A 7,108-nucleotide genomic window follows, 5' to 3' on the forward strand; every position below is an offset into this window, starting at 1 on the left:
TATCTGCTCCTATTTTCCGACGTAATGTGTTCTTTGGTCTTCCTCTTTTCCGCTTCCCTTCAGGAGTCCCAATTAAGACTTGCCTCGTCATGCGTTTGATAATTCCTTCAAGTTATTTGATTCCCTTCCAACATCTTTTCTTATTTCCCCTGCAGCTGAAATCAAGTTTGTCCTCTCCACATAAACATCTTATCTGTTAGTATCCGGCCAGTGAATGTTGAATATTTTGCGTAAACAACTATTAATAAATACTCGTCGCCTCTTGATGATGGATGTAGTAGTTCTCCACGTTTCAGCTCCATACAATAAGACTGTCTTGATGTTCGTATTGAAGATTCTCACATTGAAGTTAGTTGAGAGTTGTTTTGAGTTCCATATGTTCCATATGTTGCTGTCCTTGATTTGCTAATCCTCGCCTTTACATCTGCATCACATCCTCCTTGTTTATCAATGACGCTTCCCAGGCACGTGAAAGATTCCACATCTTCCAGAGTTTCGCCATCAAGTGTGATTAGGTTGGTGTTCTCCGTGTTGTATTTGAGAATCTTGCATTTTTCTTTGTGTGTGTTGAGGCTTATTGATGCAGAGGCTGCTGCTACATTAGTTTTCTTCGTCCATATTTGTTCGTGTGCATGGGATAGGACGGCGTGGTCATCTGCAAAGTCGGAATCGCCTAATTAGTTCTGAAATGTCCATTGTATTCCGTGCATCCCCTCAGATGTCGAGGTTTTCATAATCCAGTCAATCACCAGAGGAAAGAAGAAGTGGTAGAGTAGACAGCCTTGTTTGACTCCCGTCCCTAGTCCAAACGCATCTATCAGCTGTCCTCAGTACAGGATTTACAGTATAAAAATGACAAAATTACATAGGATATAAAGCTTCAAAGTAATGAATGAATTTTTCCAAGTTAAAAATTGTTTCAATCGTTTAAAAAGCTTCTATCAAAAAAAGAAACTCATTCATATAGTTAAACAGCATCTATTCATCAAGATCCATAATATGACAGATTCATGTTTTTTGATCAGAAGGGGTTTTGTGGAGATTTCAGTATTTCCATAGTTAAAATAATGAGTCAACTGAGGCTCGCCCCCCATGGAAACCCGGGAAGCACTGGACAGCCGTTTTGTCTTAATATGGGACTCCTCATTCAGTGCACATCCACGATCCCGCACTCTCGAGATTTGAATCCAGGACGTTAGACATTAACACCGTTGGATGCCGGCTCAGTGGTCTGTCGGTTAAGTGCTCTGGCTCGAGACTGGTAAGTCCTGGGTTCGAATCTCTCGAGTGCGGTATCATGGATGCGCACTTCTGAGGAGTCCCATAATAGGACGAAACGGCCGTTCAGTGCTTCCAGGTTTTCTATGGTGGTCTATATTCATGTTTGTTAATTTTAAACGTCTTAAATACTGAATTAAGGTTAATTTGACCAAACTCTACATACGGTTGAAAGTAGACGTCACAGTGTTTTTACTACTATGTATTATTGATAATGAATGGTGTTAAATATGATTAATTTGAGGTTATTGTATACTCAAGCCAATTTCTTTATCTGAATTGACCTATAAACTATGGATACTCATCGTCAATAAATAACTTCTCTACTTTATATAGTTGAAATCATGAGTCAATTGAAGTTAGATCACCATGGAAAATCTGGAAGAATTGGACAGCCGTTTCGTGCTTCCAGATTTTCCATGGTGGTCTAGTTTCAATTAACTCATGATTTCAACTATATAGAACTACTAAAATCTCCACAAAACCCCCTTCTCTACTTTGTATTAAAGAAATTTTAACCCATTACTTATAATTATTGCAAAACATGCATTCATGGATTCTTTGACTCCTTATGAGGATTGTGTATATACACTGCAAATTACATAACCGACTACTGCGACGGAATTTCGAAAGATCATCTTAACAAAATGGAACATAGTTGTTGAACAAAGAATTCACAGAAGATATATATATATATATAATTTTTTAGGTGGTATTCATCGTGGATTGTACCAATCAACAAAAGGAAGAACGACCTATGTGTTTTTAACTTAGAATGAGACTACTTAGTAGTACGTATCAATGACTCAACCAACGGTCTAATTTTGTTATCTTCAAGTAAGGCAGATGGCTCTATCCAATAAGCTATCGTTTTAGATAGTGCCTAAACTGAAATGATTCAGTGATATCAATTTAATAAATTGGTCATCCATAAAAACTGTTCTTCCAAATGGTAACTTAGAAGTGTTTTTTTTTAATTTATTCAAAAGTTCGAGGTCATTCAGTGAGAGGAGGATCTATACGTTCTAGACTGCTTGACAACAAACCTTAACAACGATAGTAACCCTCTATGAAATTGTAGTTGAGAAGATAAAAATACAGGGAAAGTTTTATTCTACGAAGTGAGAACTGTGATATAATAGTTCTATTTATATGGTAACAACTATATCCTTAAGATATTCAATAAAACATAACAAATTAAAACCACTAGTGAAAAATCAAATTATTAAACAAAGATCAGTATAAATTCACTTAGTATTGTTTGTTTGAATCTTCCCATTGATGTTTTTAGGACTTCAACTAATCAGTCTCTTATTGGCATATGTGCATACTGTGAGTATTGCCTCGATATAGCCTTAATTCACAAGTATTATTAGCAAAAGATAGATAGTGGCTAGCAGTGGAATACAGTTTGATGCACGTTTCGTCCTATTTGGGACTCGGCAATACGCACAGTATGAACATACGCCGACTGGAGACTGACCAGTTGCAGTCCTAAAACATCAATGGAAAGATTCAAACAAATAATATTAAGTGAATTTAAAACTTCAACCCATTGCACAAGCAATTGCCTATTGAGGACTCAGTGGCCGAGTGGATAACGCGATGGAGTTTGAAGCAAAAGGTATTGGGGTTCGAGTCCCAGAGTGAACATTAACTCTAAGATGCAGGTACATCCAGCTAACGAGTAGCAAATAGAACGAAACCCACGTCTTGGTTTCCACTGCTAGCCACCATCATCCATCTTTTCTTACTATGCTTGTAAAGATCAATATGAATTCCAAGTTACTAATGACTTTCTTATTCATCAAAACTACAGTTACTTAACAAAAAAAATACAAAAAACAAACATTGAATAACTTAAGACTTTGGTAACCCTACAAAAGATATGATCATTATTGTCATGATCATGACTAACTTACATTTTGTACAGTATCTGATTTTCTTTTCCATTCTTCTAAAATTAAATTACGTTTAGGTTTTTTACCATTCCATGTTTTACTATGTTGTTGTTGGTGTTGTTGTTGTCGATGTTGTTGTTGTCTCTGTCTTTGTTGCTTCTTCTTTTTCTTCTCTTGTTGTTGTTGTTGCTGTGGTGATAATGGCGATGATGCCGATGATGATGACGTTGCCATGGGTGGTAATTGTGTAACATTTTCTAATAATTGTCTATTATATGATAATGTTTTTGATTTATCATTTGATTTTTCATTAATAAATTCATCAGAATATGAATTAATTAAAAAAAATTTTTTTTTATTTTTTTGTTGTACCGTAGGATCATGATCATGATCATGATCATTATGATCATGATCATTTAAGTAGTATATTCTTTGTTTTAATTTTAAATTTAATAAATACCAATTTAATGTAGGATTAATACGCTTTGATGATAATAATGATGATGATGATGATGAGGATCTATCCATATAATGAGATAATTGATTATTTTTATTTGGATAATATGTATTATGAAATGATGATAATAATAACGATGATCGATTTATTGATTTCTGTTGTAATTTCATATTGATTTTTTGATTGATTTCTTGTAATGAATCATAATTTATATCACTTTTAGGGATAGTACTATTAGTTGTCGTCGTTGTCGTCATAGTCGTTGTCGTCGTCGTCGTAGTAGTAGTAGTAGTAGTAACGTCGTTTAAAGATAATATCGATGATATTGTTCAAAATTCTTGATTTGTAGTTAAGAGATTTTGATATCATCAATAATGATAACATTCAACGGTCTATACTCCATCAGGAATAACAAGCGTAAGTAAGTAATTAGGTAGTTCTTAAGGATGATAACATGATCAATTCATATATAATTAAAAATAAATTTATTAGCACAAAACAAAACAAAAAAAATTTTTTTTTTGTAATTTTGTTGTTGCTAAGTCTATTTTTTATTGGATAAATAGATTGAATCATAGTTTTAGTTCTACTTTTATTCTTTAAGTAATCTCCAAGTGATATCATATGATTCAATAGTATAATAATAATAGTAAGGAGATACCCTTCTTCTTACTCTCTCTCTCTCTCTCTCTTTGTATATATCTATTTTGTGTACATGTTGTCAGTATATGATTATATATTGGCATTATTGTAAATGAGATTGTTAATGAACTACTGCTTTACAATTTTAACATTGTAATTGAACATTGAAATTGTAATTTGTTTGTGTTTTCGTCAGTGAAAAACATTTTTTTTTCCTTGGTCATGAGTAAAATAAAAATGTAAAATTTATCAATGTTAGATTACCATGATTATTGTTAGTAGTAGTAATAGTAGTAGTAGGAGTAGTACTAGTAGTAGTAGTAGTAGTAATAGTAGTAGTAGTAGTAGTAGTAGTAGTGGTAGTAGTAGTAGTAGTAGTAGTAGTAGTGGTAGTAGTAGTAGTAGTGGTGGTGGTGGTAGTAGTAGTAGTGGTGGTAGTAGTAGTAGTGGTGGTAGTAGTAGTAGTAGTGGTAGTAGTAGTAATAATAATAATAATAATAGTAATATGATGAATATTGTCAAATGATGAATGTATGAATGAACGAAGGGAGGAAGGAACCAGTGTTAATTAAAGCTATATTAAACTATTGATTATCTTTTGTATTGGTGAAACTAGGATAAAAATGATAAGTGAGAGGAGGTAGACCAGCTATTTTGTTCTAATATATTATAAATCCTTAGTAGTTTGTGTTATATCCTGAAAAGAATTATGTATGGTACCTTTGGAGAATTATTTATGGACCAATATGATATGTATATTTCCCATTATATAACTGCTAAGCAACTTGACTATTCATATTCATGTCCCCCTTATTATAAGCCTTACTTTGACTTATAGACTATTATTATACGATTTACCATTCTTGAGTTATCCCTAGTCCATTATTAAACGTTCCCCACATTCACAGCCAAATATTGTACAAATGTTGTTTTCTTACTTTATGGTACAATGTGATCAGTTTGTTTGGTATATAAACCCAGTAGGTTTGAGGATAATGATTCATATTGCAGAGGCTGTTATTGGTGTTCTGAACTTAACTGGCTGGGCTAGGCAAAAAGCAGGACCGATAAGTATTCTAGACTGCTCATACGGGTTTCGTTTGTCATTAGTCCGATCGATAATTCACCGGCCTCTAATTCGCCGGCACAAGACATAACAGTTTATAATCATGATCAATCAGGTAAAAATAATGAGTACATTACTTTTTCATCCTATGACTCTTCATCTGGAGGGAAGCACGGGAAATAGTGAACAGCTAGGTTGCAGCTGGACGATTTAGACTTCGCATATGATCTGGCTCTTCTATCACACACGCAGCAACAAATTCAGGAGAAGATGACCAGTGTAGCAGCAGTCTCAACAGCAGTAGGTCTCAATATAAACAAAGGGAAAAGTAAGACTCTCTGATACAATACAGCATGCATCAATCGAATTACACTTGACGGAGAAGCTTTTGAGGGTGTGAAAACGTTTACATATCTGGGTAGTATCACCGATGAACACCTCGTATCTCATGCAGATATGAAGTCACGGATCGGTAAAGCAAGAGCAGCATATTTACAACTGAACAACATCTGCAACTCAAAACAATTGTCAACCAATAAGAAAGTCAGTATTTTCAATACAAATGTCAAGACAGTTCTACTGTATAGGGCGGAGACGTGGAGAACTACGAAAGCTATCATGCAGAAGATATAAGTGTTTATTAACAGTTGTCTACGCAAGATACTTCGGATCCGTTGGTCAGACACTATCAGCAACAACCTACTGTACGAAACAAGAAACCAGATTTCAGTATAGGAAGAAATGAGTAAGAGGCGCTGGAAGTAGATAGAACACCTATTGAGGAAATCATCCAATTGTGTCACAAGACAAGCCCTCACATGGAATCCTCAAGGTCAAATGAGAAAAGGAAGACCAAAGAATACATCACGTCGAGAAATGAAGACAGACATGAGAAGAATGAACATTGATTGGATAGAAGTATAAAGGTAGAGGTAGGACAGAATGGGTTGAAGAATAGTAGTCGGCGGCCTATGCTGCATCAGGAGTAACAGGCCTAAGTAAGTAAGTAAGTATGAATCTTACTTTTATCAATTATTCTAGAAAATTGAAACTCCATGACTCCGCCAGTGAATTAATGTAGTTTTTCCTTTCAAGACGGTAGTTGAGGGAACTTATTCTTTCCGTTGGACTCGGACGTGAATAACTGTCAGTGAGCAAAGTTAACCATTAAGGCACTTGGGGTGCCTTTACTGACGGATTCAAACTAGGTTAGAGTTTCCGCCCAACTGAGTCACAAGTAACGCGAATCAGTAAATCCCAGACAAGATCCTTGTTTTCATGCTTGAACTTCTCCAATCATCAGGGTTGATGAGGCTTTCAAGATAAATGAAGTTAACGCATTTAATCCTCCTACTCTCTATGACTAATTTACGTGTTGACCCATAACTGTCCGGAAGCAACATAATATATTTAGAAAAGGAGAGACACATCCCAACCACATTTTTATTATTAGTGAAGGCGTACTTTGTTAGTGACTTCATCAAACAAAATTATGCTACATGTGTATTTCAAGTAAACAAGTGCACCTTCTAGATCAATTTCTGAGAAGTTAAACGAAGAAAGCGTTACCTTTAAAAACTGTCTATAAGGAAATTAAAAAAAAAAAATAAAATGGGAGTATTGACCTTTAATCAATAAATTTCAAAGTGTACGATTTTTTCAGCGTTACTATAGGAATCCAAAACCCCAACATGCTAGATGAGTTAGCGTTCGTGTGTAAACAAGTATAAAAGTAAACAAAATGGATAAATGACAATCTGACCG

The sequence above is a fragment of the Schistosoma mansoni genome, chromosome W (genome assembly GCF_000237925.1).
Source record: "Schistosoma mansoni strain Puerto Rico chromosome W, complete genome".
Classification (NCBI taxonomy): Eukaryota; Metazoa; Platyhelminthes; class Trematoda; order Strigeidida; family Schistosomatidae; genus Schistosoma; species Schistosoma mansoni.